Raw genomic sequence first — 19813 nt, 5'->3', positions numbered from 1 at the left:
TAATAGTTCGAAAACAAAATAAAGCCAAGAAATGTAGATGAGGGTATAATTATGAGAAAATCAGTTTAAGGAAGCGGCTTCGTACAGATAAAATAATATAGAAATTAATTATGCACAGATACAAATATACATGTGGATGTGTAAAGTTGTATGAACATATTTATATAAGAGATTAATTTGGAACACCCAGGCAGCATTCGTAATACCAAACATCAGTTGTATCGAGTATCGAGTTATCACTCTTAATTACTCTTATAACAATTAAAATAAATATACGTCAACATTTAAAAATAAATACATGGATCCAAGTGACGAATATATAATTGTGTGATAAGGTTAGGCTGAACTTTAAGCAAGTAGGAAAAATAATTACGTAGTTTGTTTGGTTTTGTTGGAGTCATGTGGAGAAGTTCACGCAAGTGAGGAAAGTTTCCTGAGACCCATTCACTTAGGAGAGGCCAGAAACGATTATTTTACATACAACTTAAAGAGGCTTTGACTTCCGGTCTTTGACCAAGTATCCCATGTTTAGCCAAAAAACATCCGTTTGAAATCGATCTAAACTGGGAAAGCGAAACATCCCTCTTCAGAGTTCTACGCTGGCTTTGAGACCCGCTTCGTAAAAAAACCTCCCATTGAAAAGTAGAAAACAGCCTCGGATGACGGATCCCAAATTTTGAGATCCCCGTAAAACTAATATGGCTGTGTAAACTGACGTTCGTGCCTCGAAATTCAACGAAGAATAACTCTTGCCAACCGTTGCTATTTCGGAATGAGGTGGCAATTGAAAAGTAAAGTCCTCTCTCGACGAATAAAGACCAAAATCTACAAAGCACTTATAATCCCCGATAGTCTGATAGTCGATTATAATAGTCTGAGTAACGCCATTGCATTTATTGTTTTGATTATAAGTTATGAACTTCGGCATACCAAGTGTCGAAACAGAAGCACTGTTATGTAAAGTTTACGATATTCTTTTAACAGAATTATTACGATTTACCCAATCAAAATTTTTTATTAATTCGGATGCTATGGCGTATAGCTGCCTTAAAAACTGATCGATCAAACTCAAGTCCTTGTATGGAATATAATTATTTTCGTAATTTGACACAGGTTATTATCCAAGGGATGGCTACAATCTACGAAGAAATTTTTCAGATCGAAACAATATAGATTAATGCTGTCATGCAAGCTGATTGCTCAAATCAGAATAAAGATGCTTCGATACAATCGAAGTTAACGGTTTAATTGTTTCTAAGAAGGTTTAGCTTATTTACTATCAGAAACACCAGCGATTTCTTCAAATTAAGTGTTAAGTTCTTTCGGACAATGCTTTAATCTACACGGCTTCAAAAAATAATTGAGTTAATCTAATCACTAACGTTAATCACTTACCATGGCCTAGTTTGAACATTATATCTTTATAAGCAAAAACAACAAGATGTTTCTATTAATTGTTTAGAGGTCTAAACGCCCTTGCCTTAATACCATACCAAACACCAAAACTCAGGTCAAACAATAGTAAAAGCTCGAAGAAATAACTAATAAAAAAATTAATAATAGAGGCCTGGTTGAAGAATAAAAAATACTTTAAAACATAATCGATTTTTCCTATAGAGTGTATTTAGCTTATAAGACAATCACGCACATTTTTCCAAAATTGTACAGATTTTTTGACAAATATGTCTTTTGCTCTCCGTTGAAAAATATGCGGATGCAAGCCGGACACTTTTCTCACAATTCGCCATATTATGGTTTGAGACAGTCTTAATTCTTGAGAACGCCTAAACGGCAGCCATATTTTCATTGCTTCAAGCGTTTCTTTTTCTTATTGGCACTTGAACATTAAATAAAGAAAATGTACCTTCAAAATTTTCTACGATTCGACATGTAGCGAGCACTGTTGGACGATTATTACGACCATAAAATGGCAAAAGTGCACAATAAGTTGCATTTGGAGAGCGATTCTTTTGATAATAAAATTGAATAATTTGTAAACGTTGTTCCTTCGTATATCTTTTTATGATTCTTTTGGAAATTTCAATATATTTAGAATCTGCATTTTTTCTTTCCATCATAAAATTGTAAACATTACTGAATAATATTTAAAATGGCCGAAACGACCCTCAGGAACCATATCATCGCTACTGGAAAACCAGGTAAATTATGCCTTTTCCGTTTAGGTTTTATATAAGTGGTGATTCTCAAAAGAAATTTGGAAGAACATCTCCAGAACGGATGCTGATATTATAAAGTATAAGTCTTAATATCTGTGAAAATTCTCTTTAGAGCAATTTAAACTCATCGTAGTACCTGAAATCAAACAATCAGTACTGCCAAAGTACCAAAATGAGCCTTCAAAGACTTACACATTTTTCTCGATTTAAAAATATTAATAAAAATTATATACAAACCTACACAGTTACATATGTACATATCTATTAAATAAAGAAGTATTTTCGAAATGACAAATAAATTGTACAATACGTTTCGTAATTGCAACGTCTAAAGTAGCAGCCTGTCAGTCAAATCATTAATTATCTCATAAGCACTTCCAGAAACTTAAGTTGTACTTCAACAAATTACGAAATGCAAAGCGATTTCAGCTTGTAGAACTTCAAAAATTGTGGATATTTAAATTGAAGCGAAAAGTGTGTGGGGAGAATTAAGAGAAAAATGGGGTTCTTAATGTTTTAATGGCAGGGGAAGACTAACGAAACTTATTTTTAGTTGGTGTTTATTTTTGTCTGCTCAACAATTGTTTAGAATTATGGTATAATTATGGAGTTTTATTACTTCCCTACACATTTTCAAGTTGTCAGCGGCTGTTGACATGCCCAAACGACTACTTAAAGTGCTTTGTAGAACAAATTATGCCAAACTGGCGAGCTTTGTCTAATGTTGAGGTGCCCAGTAGCAACAACTCAGTGAACTTGACCTCAAATATACGCGTACATACTTGTCAAATTTTATTTTTTTGAGTACTTTGTATAAGCACACACACATATATGTATACATACAGACATATATACATATATGACACATAGCCATATGTCCGATTTTCTATGCGTTCGTTAAGTGAGCATTAGTTTCGCTACGCATTTCATATATTTCTTTTAAAGCTTACGTATTTGTTGTATCCAATTGCAACGGTATTTGCCGCCAATATGTTTTTATGTGTTCTACAAATGTAACTGAACCATTTTGTAACTGTCAATATTAACTTGCTATTATGCCCACCAGTTTTTCGTGACGCATTTCCGCTCCGACGGACACGTTTCCACTAAAGCTGTACAAAACCACTTGACTCACTGCGTCACTTTTCAACGCAAACACATGTTTTTCACATAACTACATACATATATACATATGTACATATATGTATGTAGATATAGTATATAGTCATATTTAAGTTTGTACAAATATCTCCACCGTCTGCCTGCCTCACTGAACTAGTTCTTTTTACGTTTTTTAAGCGGCTTATGCGCTATTCTTTGCGCTGTCATTTGGTGGCTTCTGTCTGTCGCGTCTTTTATCGATACACACTGTTCAATATACGAGTTCTTACAGTCATGCACTTGTGTTGGCATCTTGCGTTGACCTGTGCCACATAATGACCCAATTCATGTTGAATGCATTGAGCTGGATGCCGGCTTTGAAGTCGGCCGTCGACAGAGGTCATTCCCGCCGCGTTCAAGTTATTTGTACAGCTGTTATGAATATATAAAGAAATATATAAATATATATAAGTAAATAAGTGCAAGCATTCAGAAAAAGCGCCAACTATAGCGTTATTGAAGTGAAGTGAAAGAGAAATTGGATTAAGTGCTTTTGTGTACTCTATGGATTCAGCGCCGTAAGCTTATACCGCCCCTGTGTCTTCCAATTCAGTGACCCGTCGAAAGGTTTTTGTGTGGCATTTACTTTTGATAAGGCATGTTTTCGGGAGCTTATAAATGTGGACACATACATACATACATCCAGCTGTCATAGCCGGACTTAAGGTTCGTGGGTACTTAAGAATTTATTGCAGTGGGGTGCTCTAAAAATAAAGTGGAGGTAAGAATTTGCATGAGGCCGACGGAAGAAGTGAACAGTATTGGAATTTGTATTGACTGTTCGTTTCCAAAATAGTGAGTCTTCTTACGCATTTACTACCAAGAGTTAAGAAGAAATGCATAAGAATAAGTCCTCGCTTAATTTGTTTGCAATAATAGATGTAATAATTAGGTATAAGCAACCGACAACCAGGGGAATGATCACACCAATTTTCACAATTTTTTCCAATGAAAAGTATCAAGTAGTAAATTCTCTATCATATCTGTAAATTTATTTTGGTTTTTTCATTGGCATTGAGTTAAGTAAGGAGATGTAAAAAGAGCGTTTTATAATAAGTACACCTAGACGAAAGATCCCAATTTTCAACCGATCCGATTTCTTTTCTTAAGTAGTTCTCTAGACAATTCTTACCATCCAATATGTATGGTACTACTAGATCGTGTAGATATTGCGAAGAAGAATGAATGATCTGGAATGATTGTGAAAGCGGATATGATATTTGAAAAGTATTCGGGACGGACCTCATATCGCATATCGGTCAGAAGTGTCTTGGGAAGCAGGGCAGCAATGGAAAGTATTTCCAGAAGCAAGAAACTTCAGTTCTACTGGGTGTCAGGTCACAAAAGAAACGAGGAAATACTGGACAAGATTGACAAGAATGGTGCACGGTTAACACTCGAAAACGTGATCGACATTGGAATACCCATGCGTGGTCTATACAACGATCTGGACAGAAGCATGGTAAAATCAAAACACGATGGAACGCGCTACCTGGGTGCAAAACTGCAAAAGTCACGTTCATAGCGGTAGATCGGCAGTATACAAAACCCCTATATAGAGGATACTGTAGGAACATGATGATAATACTAACTGGTCATTGTCTGGTGGCGACACATGCTCGCAGAGTGGGGCTGACAGATCGATAAGACTGCGGGAAATGTCCAGAGCAAAGCAACAGGGAAACAATGGAGCAATTCTAGTGCATTTTTCGCGCATCAGCAAGACTACAATGTAAGCATCTGGAAACTCCACGATGTGATATACTGGAAGAGGTATCGATAATGAGGCCACAGAGTCTGTTGGAATTTGCGTCAAGCGCAGGCATCCTAAAGGATGACTACTCCTCATGAACATAGCAACTAAACTCCATCTGGTATCACAAAGAACCAAAAGTGGTCTATGCGAGGCTCATTGACCTACCATACTAACCTAACCTATTCGGGATGAAGACGAATGCAACAACGTCGATTTAGTTCTTTAATCTTTGCTATCTTCTAGTGGTATCTTATAAAAAGATTTCTTGTAAAGAGAATGTTAGAAACATCTGAAATTTTATAATTAGCTTTCTCGGAGAGTATACGCAGGTACTTGGCGAAAAGGTTTTGTATAAGCATTTCACCATTTCTCCATATAAAAATGTTCACAACGGAACTTTCAAATAAAAATAACAATATTATGTAATATCTTACATAAATCATGTGATCAAATTTGAACTGGGCTGATAAAAAAAATATACTCTCAAGTAAATTAATAATTTCCACAGACTTTTCATAAGCCGTGGCCGTGGCGACACGAACTTTTTATATATAAAGATAAATTAAATTAATATCTGTTATTATATATACTAATATTCATGTATAATTCAACCTTTAAGTTGGAAATATATGTATAAGAACAAAATTAATTTGAAACTTAAATAAAGTAACTCGATAACTATTTCAAAGATTTCCAGATAGATAGACAATTATTTTACGGTAAAGTACGACCAACACATAGCAGAAGCTATCAACCTTTCAATGCAATCAACGCTAGCGGTGATTTTCAATTTTCCTTCAATTTACACACTTCTTCGGTTCGCACTTAAGCAAGCTCATAGCTAACTTTACGCGCCGTGTAAGCAAGTGGGTGTGTATGTTTGGACGTTCGAGCGCTTTTGATGGCCTCTTCGAGTTATAGAAACGGCCGCACGCATGCTTACTCACACGCGGTATTCCACGGGCGACAACAAGCACGATAACGGTGTTGACACCGGCGACTTTGATAGGTATGCAAGCTATGCTATCTTAAGACTTAAGTAAACTTTGTTATCTTTCGTGTGGCCCAAATACTTCACTTTATTCATTGAGGCAATGTTTGATGTTATGAGTGAGCGGAGGTATGTACATATGTATGTACATATGTGTGTACGTACATACTCTGTAATCAACTGATAAGCGGTGGAGGTTCACAATGAAGCATGCAAGCGGCTAGTTTTGTAAAACAAGAAAGAGCGAAATGGAACTTTATATGTAACACAAGGGGTTATGAGGAGGGACGGCGCCAACCAGGAAGTGAAAAGTTTGCAGTACGAACCGGGACAAACGACTGCCTTTGAGCATTCCAAAATGTGGATTTGTAGCGATCAACTAACAAAAAAATGTTCAAAAACCCTCGCTTAAAATAACAACACAGCAATTGAGCTTTATTCCCTACAGAAAGAGGTTTATGCTTGATTGCAAGTAAATAAAGTGTCGCAATAGAAAAAAATTGCAAAGCAAACCTAAAAAAATTGCTGCCAATTATTATCCCAATATCACTTATTTCTTATTTCTTAAAACCCAAGAGACAAGTGAAAAATAAAGTCCAATTTGTGAGCTGCACACTTGGAGTACTTTCATTCAGTTTTCCATTTACTTCGTATAAACTTCGTGCGGTTCACTGCCAGACGTTTGCTGGTGGTTCTTGTCCACCACTTTGGCATGTGGTGAACCAACCTCAAATTGCGGCAAATAATCAAAATATATTACGGTAAAGAAGGCTGTAAAAAATCAACCAAAAAGTTCACTGATGAAAGGGACAAAAGCGTATGAGCCGAAAGCAATCTAATGAACCAAAGCAATGTTAGTTAATAACGTTTCAGATGAGTTGCTCTTAGGCAGACGTACCAAATAAATGGCCCACAACAAAAGCAACAACATGCCATAAGGTACAATACTCGTTTAGCACTCAATATAGAGCTTCAGTAAAAAAACAAAATATATGTTTGTATGTACACTGTTGTGCAAAAAGTTTCGCTGTATAAATTTCTTCAGCTGAAAATAAGCGAAAAGTCAAAAACGACAACAACACAGTTAAATAGATAAATGGAAACATGGGACTTTAGGCAAAACGAAATTTATGTGCCATCAATGTGTGGCAGGCAATTCAATAAGCGAGCACAGCAACTCATCGCCGTCAACGAGTTTGTTGATTGCAACGCCGTTCTAACATGCTTTCGGTATTTGGTAAATAAAAGATACGCGCGGCTACACGGTTATCTCACAGTTAACATCTCGTACAGCATTCCGAGATAAAGCAGAACACCATATTTCGCCATTTACCGAAGAAATGCTTTTCTGCAAGACTTGTTTGTACTTTATAACATTTCAGGTTTTTGGCATTGTGATATTTTCAAGGAATTTTATTTATGTAGTTTGCTCTGCTCCAAGTTCATTTTGCCTGCTTCGTTAGAATCTGCAATACACTTGATAATCATAATGTTTTCAGCTTTTTCGGTTGTTCTGAACCGGTTTTGCACACGCGGAGCACAATGCCGGGCAATTTCAAGTTACTTAACACGCAATTGCTCGCTGTTTGAACTTAAAGTGCCCTGCTGGGAAAACGGAAACTTTTCGATTTAGAAAAGATGTTCTTGTGTAGAGTGACCTTAAGATCATTACAAGAAAGAGGAGAGGAGTGCATGAAAATGAAGTGAACTAGATCTTACGTTTAACATACAAATTTGTATTTTTGGATATATTGGGAATGATGCCAAAGAAACGTAATTTAGATCAAGAAAAGTACTAGTTTATAACGGAAAGACCTAACCATAATAGAACCGAAACAATAAGGCTTTAAAAATTTGTTTGGATTAATTGTTGTTTTAGACCAGAACGCATAACGCGCACTATACCCTCAGATTTGGAAATATCCAACTGAAATTTTGCAATCATCTTTCCATCAAAAAAAGCTGCTCACTTGTCGCAACCGTCGATATCGGAACTTTTTAATATACTATTAGTTGCCATGCAAACTGAAAGTTCTAAATCAAGAGCTTGTATGGAAAATTTTTTTATTTAAGAAGATATCTTCACAGGATTTGGCAAAGTACAATGTCAGCAAAAATGTTTCAGATCGGACAAAATCACCAGATACATATATTGATGAGATTTTACATGGGTTATTTGCCAAAGCATAGGTTGGTTTAGGTTAATCTGGCAGGCCAATAAACCACGCATAGACCAGTTTTCGGCCTTGCAATACCAGATATACACTTGCTAAGTCCAAGACTCGTTTAGGATGCCTGCATTTGACGCGAATTTTTCAGATTCTGCGGCTTCACTGTCGACACCTCCTACAGTGTATCATACTGTGGGAACCTCAGATGCCTACAGCGTAGTCTTGCCAATGCGGAACAAGTGCACTAGAATTGCTCCATTGTTTCTCTGGTGCCCCGCTCTAAGCATTTCCTGCAGTGCGTGTGTCGCCACCAGACAGCGATCAGTTAATATTCCCATTATATTCCCACAGTCTTCTCTATCGAGTGCCAATAGGAATTTTATGTACTTCCGATCCACCATTTTGCACATGATTTTTTCAGGTTTGCAGCCTGCTAGATCATTCCATCGGCTTTTGATTTTCTTACCATGCTTCTGTCGAGATCGTCGTATAGACAATGCATGGGTTTCCCGTTTCATAGGTTTCACGTTTTCGAATGTTAGCCGTACACCGTTCTTGAAAATCTCGTCCACTATTTCATTGCCCTCGATGCTTTTGTGGCCTGGCACCCAGTAGAAGTAAAGTTGTTTACCTCTGGCAATGCGAGTACTTTCCACTTCTGCCCTGCTTCCCATGACTCTTCTGGCCAATATGCGATACGAGGTACTGCCTTGATTGCTGCTGGGCTGTTTACGTCGATGTTGACTCTGGAATTGCCTGCAAGTACAATAGAAGCCAGCTCCGCGGCTTTCGCAATAGCAAAGACCTCAGCTAGAAATATACTGTAGTGGTCCATCAACTTAAAAGGTTGCCTTATGCCTAACTCTGGAAAAGTTTGGTATGCCAGAACATAACTTCAATCTCAGAACAAATTGTTAAGATCGAACTACTATAGCTTATAGCTGCTATACACACTGACCGCTGAAAATCAAAAGAAAGATCTTTTTATACCCTTTTAATAAATAAAATATACAATGCATAAATGTGCCTATGAAGCGTACTACCACTTCGGTGCATTCGAAGTCACCGTTTTTTCTTGTTTCATTATCTAATGACCCCCACTTACGCAAATTCTCTCGATCGCTATCGACCCTTAACTTCGACCTTTGTAAATATGCCTTTAATTTAGGTACTTAGCTACTTTCTTACAGTTCATAAACATATTCACAAACTAAATCAATAATAATAGAAAGTGATATTACGACAGCATCGTCCCGTTACTCTTTTGGAGTTCATTTGCCAGAAGAATTTATTAGTTTCTGGCGTCATGAACGGAGGGATATGTTCATTGTTTAACTATAAAAGTTTGACAATTTGTATTTTTTTCATTATATTATTAATATGTACAAAAGAGTAAAAGTATGTACATACATATGTACAACCATGTATAAATGTATTTTTGCTTTAGCTTTAAGCGAGCTCATTTTCCAATGAAAGTTTTTCTTAAGATCATTTGTCATTGGCATTTTATGTTTCCTGTTGAAGTTCTAACGAGCAAAACGAATACAAAATATATACATACTATACATATGTACATGATTAAGTATTAGCTACTTTATTGCAATATGTATTAACTTATTAACCCTAATCATCTGCTTAAAAAGAAAGCCAAACTTCTGAACGAAGTAATTTGCGAGCACATGTTTTCTGATATAACGTGTGATCCAAGTAAAAGTAATTTTTTTGACAGTTCAGTTTACTTAGCTTACTATTCGTAACACCATCACTAATTTTGAGGCCCAGCATTCATTATTTGATAATGTACGACCGAATAGAGTATATTTCTCTTTCACCTCCCACACATTGCATCAATTAATGGATTTATGGAGAGAACACTTCGGTGAGCAGATAATTTCACGTTTTGGGCCGGTCGATTGGCCACTAAGAGTGCGTGATATAACACCGTTAGACTTTTTCCTGTGGAGATATGTAGAGTCTAAAGTCTATGCAGGCAATCCCGCTTCGATTCAGAGCTTGGAGCAAAACCAGAAGAACGAGTCATCGAAAACTGGACTGAACGGAACGTAGGAACCATCTGAGATGTAGTCGTGGCGAACATTTGAAAAAGATAATCTTAGAAAAATAAATGCCAAATAATGTTCTCTCGAACAATATTATAATTCCCCATTAAATATGATGTTTTTGTGTTTTTTCTTTAAAGAAAAAATAGGGAACCTTAAAATGGATCACCCTTTACATACCATATATATACAGAGAACTATGCATAATAGGATTGATTAATAATTTTAAGCTCATTTGGCTTTAAGCTGAGATCTAACTAAGGTTTTAAACAACGAAGTCATTATTATTTAAACTTAATCCTAATAATTCGATAGAATATCGGTATTAAGCGGCAAGGAAGTTACCAAATTTTGAACAAATTGTATCCAACAGCAAGATTGCATAACTGAGCCGAAGAAGCTACACCTTAATCGAGACCAGAAAATTTTAAATTACAATATTTGGATTCACTGTATAATTATGCATATCCGAAGTCTTAATTGAATAAATTGAGTTTTGAATACTAAAAGACGTCTAAGTTTGTTAAAAACTTAGTGAATAAATGAAATGAATTTCCACAAACTTGTATTAGCTTACAAATACCCCAAAAAACTCAAAATTTATTTCCGACTATCGAAATCGCCAAGCCAGGACTTTCGTTACATCCTAGTTATATAGTATGAGGAGAGCACGTACCGAGAATTGTGTCAAAAGGTTGCAATTAAGAATTGTAATGGGTGATCCAAGTAAAGGTACTTTTTTCAAAAGCCTTTTTTGGACAGATCATCAACATCTTGAGATCCAGCATTCATTATTGCATAATATTCAACCGAATAGACAACATCCAGCACACAGTGAAGAAAATAAAACAGCCGTAGCTGAGAGTTTACACGAAAACCGTGAAGAATCGATTGAAAAGTTCCAAGAAGATCCGACGTTTTCGAGCTTAATTTTGTTCAGCAATAAGGCCCAATTCAGGGTCAATGGCGACCGTTTATGCGCCATGATGACCGACTATTTGGTGACTGAAATTGAAGCTCATGATCTCGGCAACATTTGGTTTCAACAAAACGTCCCCACTTCCAACACATCGCATCAATCAGTGCATTTATTGAGATTACACTTCGGTGAGCAGATAATTTCGAGTTTTGAACCGGTCGATTGGCCACCAAGAGTTAGAGAGTTAATCTTCAAAAAATAATGATAATAAACATGCCCATTAAATTTGAAGTTTCTGTTTTTTTTTAAGTAATGATCCTCGAAATGGATCACACTATAGTTAGATAACATGAGGAGAACGTACTGAGAAACGTATCAATAGGTTGTAATTAAGAATTATACCACAATATTAAGTAAATAAATCCTTTTAGCTCCTTCTTCACTTAATTTAATTTTACGAAATAAATAGAATTTTAGATTCAAGCAATTTTTGAAGATTAAACTTACCAAGTTGAAGCAAAAGTAAAACGGGTGTTGATCGGTTGGAGTTGCCTGATTTCGTTCGTGTAGTTATGGGAATTTAATCTGAAATATAAAGTAAGTAAAATATATTATATGTTTATTAAAATGAAATTTTTATTTACAGTTTTTAAGTTTCTAAAACTTTTTAAGTGAATTTTTTCCGCAAAAAAACTTGAGGATCAATTCTTAGTTGTATGGCAGTTATATGTTATAGTGATCTGATATCGGTCGTTCCGACAAATAAGCAGTTTTTAATGGAGAAAATGTGCGAAATTTCAGATCAATATCTCAATAATGAGGTACTAGATTATATAAATACATTGGTATAAAAAGATTACTTATTATTCCTCATCTTCATCAACATAAGCTCACATGATTTTGCTCACAATTAGTGTGAAGACAGTTAATTTTTCAATACCAGTAAATTAACATCGTTAAACATCAAAATCGATATTAACAGCTCGTCAACATAATTATAGCACTTTGTCTATAAACTGCCACAATAAAAACTCTGTTTGAACAAGACTTCATTCGCAAACCGATAGCAGTAGAAATAAACTACGACGGCCGCACACTACTCTTCTGCTAGCGGTACCAACGGAAAACAAACGGTAGTTTGGCGATAAAAAGCTACATACATACATTCATAAAGTCAAAAAGTTCAATTTTTTCCCACAACAATATTGAATGGGATTTGTTACTCACATGCATATGTTTGTATATTTATAAATATATGTAAGTATATATGGCGGCTGCATATGTACATACATATATACTTATGTATATACGTATTTCAAATCTTTTCGGACACAATTACTAATTTATACAAATTTATTTTCTTTATTCAATTGAAAAATTATACAAATCGTCAAAAATACAATAAAAGCGAAACACAGTCAAAACAGACAGACCAGCAAACAAGCAGAGTTATGCAGAGATGAAAAATTACAAATACAGTGCTAAACACCAGACAACAATTGCTAGAAATTCCTAATACTTGACCGCACCTCAATAGAAATGGGAAAAGTCGGGGGAAAGGGAAAAACGGAGAAGAAAAATTAACAGCGGCAACTCCAGAGAAAAGATGTTACAAATAACTTTTTTTGTAGGAAAGGTCAATGTGTATGTATGTATGTGTGTATGTCCAAGCGGCTCTCTATGGGTATATGGCCTTATGCGTTCATCGCTTATGTAACAATTGAGACAGTAGTTGTGAATCTTAAAAAGCTTAGGCCAACATGATCCACCATTTTTGGTTGAGTATGCGCAACTGACTTTTTGACACTTACATACATACATGTATATACATATACATATGTAGTATATCGTCACCTGAAATGCAAAATAACGTAACAACATTTTCAGAAATTTACAGTGGCATGAATGAAACACGAAATAAAATCGAACATGAGTGAAACAAAATATTAATATTGGTTAAGACTGGTTTATATATGACCACAGAACCAGAAAATGTTGAACATATGTAATATTATGTATGTAATTTGAAGTAGTGAAGCGTAATCAATAAGACACTCAATTTAGATTTTTTTGATGATACGTTATTTTGCATTTCAGGTGACGATATATAGTATTAAAAAATATTTTTCTTTTCTTATTTTATCTAGTTGTGAGCCGCTACAACCGTGAAGTCACGCTTCATTAATCAAATCTTCGTGCAAACGTCAAGTAACTCATATATTGTACATTGGGAGAGGTAAACGTGTTGCTCCTACCCATATAAATACATACATATATGTATATGGAATGGATGTAATTCTATATACATACATATATGTAAATATACAAGTACATAGTTTCTATGCTTTCTTCAAGATGCAAGCCTTGTCCCCCAAAGCATGCAATCGCGCATACAAATGAAGCTATCACCAAGAGAGAGAGATAATAATGAGGTGCCGACAAGTAAGGCGGCTGCTGCTGAATACTCTTATCCAGAATAAAATGCCCAAAGAAAGAAGTTTTTGGCTTTTTGACGACGAAAATAATTCAATTCAAAGCCGTGAACATCAACCAACTTCTCTATTTGCCGCTCGCGTTACGCACGTGTGATACGTAATTCGGAAGTCGACACTCAGCAACAAAGTAATGCACAAAGATACAAAGTATCAGTCTTCAACTCATAAATCACATAGAACACATTTGAAGTTCTGCTTTTCCTTTTTATGCGTAATTGACATGTCACATGAATGCTGTGACAATATAGCTTATGCACACCTAGAGGTGTAAGTAGGTGCATAACGTTGAAGCCATAACTTACGGAACCGCCATCTGAAGAAGGCCTGCCATTACATTCCACCATTCCAATTCAACAGCGAAATACAAGTATGACAAGGGCACTTAATGAGGCTTTAAGTGATTGGTGAATAAAACTAAAGACACTTCAAGTCTTTGAGCTCATTATATGATACATTATTATATTATATACATATGTAACATAGGGGATATGGGCAGAGGAAATACTTGATAAATATTTATTCAAAAATGAAGCCGGCCAAAGTCAATGAAGAACGCTATCGAGCTATGAATAATGCCTTTTTCGTGCCTGAATTGAAAAATGTTGATGCGAACGGCCTTTGGTTCCAATAGATGACGCTTGCGACCAACGAAACACTAAATATTTTGAAGGAAACATTTGCTGAGCGCATTATCTCGCGTTGAGGGCCTGTCCCTTACCTATTAGATCATGTGATTTAACAGCGCTGAACTGTTTTTTGTGGGGTTACATGAAACCGCTTATCTACGCAAATCACCGCGAGCTGATTGACACTTTGGAAGAGAACATTCGACGTGTTATTGGTCCCACACGGCATCTTTTGCTGCAAAAAGTGGTCGAAAAGATAGAAGTGATGCCACTTTGGTGTCAATTAGCGCTTAACGCATTATCGTCGGATTTCTATAAACTTGCTTTTTGCTTTCGATGAAACTACTTGTGTTCGCTATGGTTTTTTTGGACAGCCATTCAAGGTTTGGTGCCTGATTCATTCCAAATATTCTGTGTCTAGTTTGTGCTAGAACTGGACATTCACAAAGAAAGTGGAGGATTGTTCCCTTATTCCCTTCTAGCGTGCAGCTACGGCAAATATTGTTAAAGGGCAGACCCATTTTTATGTTTATTTTATTTTTAGCGCGTGTTCTCCAAACGGCCAGTGCCCCGTTTTAGTTGCTGTAAGCAAGAAAATAGTAACTTCGGACTTATGCACTAAGTATTAGTTCTAGTCTTGTCGTATTTGGGCCATATTTGTTTCGATATCTTGCAGTTCATTATTGTTTTCCATCTGCACTGAGCTCTTTGTTCATAGTGAGTATAAAATCTCTTTTGTTCGTTTCCAGCGGACATGGTATTAACTCCGCTTCGGATTCATCTAAAGAAACTCCTAACTTGGATAGCTCATCTGCTTTTTCATTGCCGAGAATCCATATTAAGGATTGAGGGTTGACTCGCCTGTGAGCTTAGAGCCTTTCTGCAATTGCTAAGCACGCTGGAAGGATCGACCAACCTTTAAGTGGGTTCGAGGACTCAGTGCAAACTTTTATTGGGACAGTGTGCAACGAATTTTAAAATCTAAGGCAAGTAATTGCACAGTGATAGCTACCATAAGCTGTTTCAAGGAAGGAACAATAAATCATAGGTCTAACCTCAATATACATATATCTATCTATCTATCTATAATCTGGTCTTTAACGCATTAGTCAATATTTCCAAGCTAACTTATTTCTACGCAGGGTTCAGAAGCATAAACTTATTTCTGTAAGTAGTTTCGCAAAAACTAAACCCAACCATAAGTTTCGCTAATCACTAATCCCGTTGTGGTGCACAAACATACTCAGGCATATCTATATACATTTGTAATTTATAATGTCGGAGCCTATATCTAAAAAGTAAAATATGTGCTTGCACATGTGTGCGTAAATTCGCACGACTTGCATAACTGGCAAAACGCTTTAGTGCTTCCTGCCGCAGCATCCATTGCGGTGGCTGACGCAACGGCAAATGTGAACTGTTTTAGCGCGCCGCCAATGGATGGGCATATGTACATATGTGTGGCGCATGGAAGTAATTCAGATTTATGAAGCGCGATTACCGTTAGAAAAAACCAGGAAAATTTTACAGTAGACGCAGTTTAAGCCCTTTCACTTTCTAGCGGCGCAGCGAGTAAATATTTTTATAAAAGATGACAGTTTCAAGGAAACGGCCCTGGGGAACGGGGATTGTGTAATATGCAAACTTTTTCACTTAATTAGTTGCCAGAGGAAATGCGCGGCAAACAGTCCAACTAGAGCAAAATAAATATATAATATTCATTCACATTGTAGGCTCTACTCGCCCGCCATCGTTTTCCACACAAGAAAAGTCACCAAAAGCGTTTGTTGCATTACGGCCCAGCGCACTAACTGGCTTAGGCGGCTGAAAAAGGATGAAACTCGCGGGAATTTCGTTTTTTTATTCAAAACACTAACCGAGCAACTAGCAAACATTTGAGAACCGGGTGATAGGCGCGGCGCAGCCACAATCGCGAAACAATATGCCGGAAAACGTAGAAACGGGAAATATTGTGGCAACGTTTTGGCGTAATGAAAAACGTAACGTAAAAAGGAAAATGCAATTTAACTGACAGACTTAATGAATGCGCACAAATGGTGCCAGCAAAGCAGCCCTGCACTCGAGGCGGCAGGGAAGCATCCAAAGCGGAAAGTTAGAAATTGAAAATTAAAACATTTCCAGTAAAGCTTCACTTAAATAACCGCTAAGCTGGAAGTGTAAATGAGAATGAAAATGAAATTTGCCCTAATTCCACCCAAAGTGTGGTACGAAATAAATGCAACAAATAAATGATAAGGCAGGCTAGATAATGCGTTAGGGCCGCACAAAGCCGCTGCGCCCCGGGTGCGGCCAACCTAATCCTTCGGTTGCCGAAAGCGGTGGAATTTCTATATATTTCGGCTGTTGCACAGAGGGTGGAATGCAAATTATTCCGGTGAATTGGGTCAACTTCAGCGCTTACAACATGGCCACATAATACATTTTGCATGCTCAGCGCGATTTACATAAGCAAACATGTTTACGCGTCTATAATGTATATATACATACAAGTATATACCTATAACATATGTATGTATGTACACAGTTGGCCATAGGTAGCAAAGCGCACGTTTATGCCTTATGCAGTGGCATGCTTGGTGTTATTATGGTCTGTCACACACCTCCGCATTCCAACAACAAGCATCATTTACGGTAGGCTTGCAGTTGACAGCTTGTAGCTTCAGGAAGCACAATTTCGAATGATAATAAAATTTACACACTCCAATTCTGCATACACACACACCCACAAACATTTGTGAATATGAACTCAATTGCTCACACACATACACTCACAGCCTTCTAGTGTGTCACATGGCAAAGTGTGCGCTTTTTTGTTGTCTTATTGTCTCCTCGACCTGCTCGCTACCGCACATGTAGGACATTGGATGGATTTGCTAAGCGTGCAGTGACGCGGTGAAGCTGAGCTGGATTTTGTGGTTATGTAAAGCGCTGTAGGCGTACGTGTCCAGGCATTATGCTCTTTATATTCTGATTACAGTGAGATGAATTCATGATTTACTTATGTATATAATAAAAATAGAAAAACTTATCCAAGAAAAAAATATAACCGTTCACTTCGGTTGTATCGAGGTTGTTTCGACAACCGTATGTCAAAGTCTTAGTGTCTTATAAATATTTATTTGAAAAGCGAACATTGCAGTATGACTTACTGTCTTATAAAATTGTCTAATAAGCTGGTAGGAGAGAGTTACCTCGAGAAATCGCAATCCTGGCATACCTCACATACCTCCGCCTCATGCAGAATCCACATGTAATACCAAGTACCTATTTTCATTTATACTCAAAGCGAGTTATCTCTTAGACTTTAATAACTACATTTTGGTTGAAATTTTAAAATTCGGTATTATCGAGTCAACTCAAGCCGCAAAAAAATCGGCTGAAGTGTTGGCAAACTTTCCGATCATCATGGCTCAACCATCAGATGACTTCTATTAAGGGGGTATTCTAGTCTAGAAATGCTATTTAACGACATTTTTTAAAGTCCAATAAAAAAAAACTAAGAACATTTTACTATCCAATTTTTTATCAGATATTTATTGATATTTTAATAATACAAAAAAAAATAAAAAAAAAAATTTGGTGGCGTGGCGGGGGTTGAAAATAAGGGTGCGCCCTTACTGACACGATTCCAACACTTTGGGTGATCGGAAAAAAAAAGAAAAAAAAATGTTTAATCAGTACAAATGCCGCTATCGTCTGAAAAAAAAAAAATTTTTTCAGTAAATGGCGACTGTTTGAATTTTTTGCCCGTTTTTTGGCAAAGATCAAAATTTTTTAAAAATAGCAAAAATCAAAATTTTTTAATAATCCTAGTTCCAACCATAGAGAGATATATAAAGAAGGTCCACACCAAATTTCAAGTTAATCGGTTCATTAGAACTTGAGAAATCATGTCAGAAGTGTTGAAATTAGTAGTTTCGAGAAAAACGCGATTAAAATTTTGCGTTATACGATATTCACTCAACCGTTATACGATATTCGCTCACTAAAATGGCTATAACTTTGAAAATAATTTGAGTTTTGAAAAATCCTTTTAGGGAGATATTTTTGAATATCAAAACTATCGAAATATAAAAAAAAAAATTTTCGATTTTTTTCAAATTTCTAGACTAGAATACCCCCTTAAAGAACCCTTATTTCGGTTTGATTTTTGAAGCTCGTAATACTACAAAAGAGTTTGATTGATCTGAAGCTGAAATTCTTTAACTGAGTGGCGAAGAAACCCCACTTTTTTGGAAAATTCAATCAACTGAATAACGTTGTAATAGGAGATACTTTTCCTCTAACAGGATTTTCGGCCTGGCACTACTAGAATAAAATCTACATGGTTTAAATTTGACAGTTGACGTATCATTAGTTTGTGAATTATATCATTTTGATTGAAGAAACTTTTTGTTTTTGTGAAAAAAATGGATAAAAGGAATAAAATAGTTATCTTTGAAAAGAGAAAAAACCGTTGAAGAAAAAACTTGTCTTAATAACGAGTTTCCAGAAAAATCAACCAGAAAAATCAACCACCAAGGATTAGTATGCTAAGCTTCAGGGTTGGGCATAGTGCACTAAAAAATAAATGCAATAAGGTTTCACTAGCACTACTTCTTCAGTGGTAGTTAAACAGCAAAATTCACTATCACTGAAAATTTAGTGATAGTAAAAAAAAATGCACTACTACTAAATATTTAGTGATAGTGAAAACCTTAAGTGATAGTGAAAACCCTTAGTGATAATAAACATTTTTCAGTAACTTAACACTGTTTCTTGAAGAATAAAAATAAGATTATGTATGTACATGTATAAGCTGAAGCAGTATGAGGCAATGTATTCAAAATAAACCATATATTTGAGTAGAGACTTCTAATTATGCCGCACCAAAATTAGGAAAACATAATTCATGTTTTATTTGCTTTTTTTAATACCAACATTTCAAAATTACGGTCGGTGAGATTTTGCCTTGTCGATCGATTGACAATTCCAGCAAAGAAAAAAGTCTTTCCACTGGCGCAGAGGAAGGAAGAGGTGTGTTGTATTTAAACAAATTTTTTTTTATAATAGGAAAGCGGTGCAAAGCATCAATGCTTCTATCAGCGTCATTCAAGTACAAAGTTACTTCGGTTGCTACAGCTCCGCCTTGTATGTATACATTGATTTTCAGCTGCAGTGCAATTTTGATACTGCCAAATCAAGTAGTCTGCACTTGACACCAAGAAATCATGTTTTATTTCGTTGGATTAGCTTAATGACAACGTTTAATTATACCGCCTATATACCACGAAACATTTTTATCAACAAACTAGTTGATAATTAATATCGGCCATAAAATATAAATTCAAATGTATTTAGTTAAAGCTCATGTTTCACTAAAGGTTTAGTGATAGTGCATTTTTTTCACTATCACTAAATATTTAGTGGTAGTGCAATTTAGTGGTAGTGCAAAAA

General features: G+C 36.0%; 1 protein-coding gene across 3 annotated transcripts in view; it reads right to left on the bottom strand.

Annotated features, from left to right (window-relative positions):
* The window catches only part of LOC125775789 (uncharacterized), a 162221-nt gene that overhangs the window by 128556 nt on the left and 13852 nt on the right, over positions 1-19813 (bottom strand). For all 3 annotated transcript variants that reach the window (XM_049446579.1, XM_049446580.1, XM_049446581.1), the window contains exon 2: positions 11743-11820. The gene's annotated coding sequence lies outside the window, so the exon portion shown is untranslated. The remainder of the gene's footprint in view (positions 1-11742; positions 11821-19813) is intronic.

This window comes from Bactrocera dorsalis, chromosome 1 (assembly GCF_023373825.1).
Source record: "Bactrocera dorsalis isolate Fly_Bdor chromosome 1, ASM2337382v1, whole genome shotgun sequence".
Lineage (NCBI taxonomy): Eukaryota > Metazoa > Arthropoda > Insecta > Diptera > Tephritidae > Bactrocera > Bactrocera dorsalis.
This window is presented reverse-complemented; position numbering and strand designations above follow the sequence as displayed.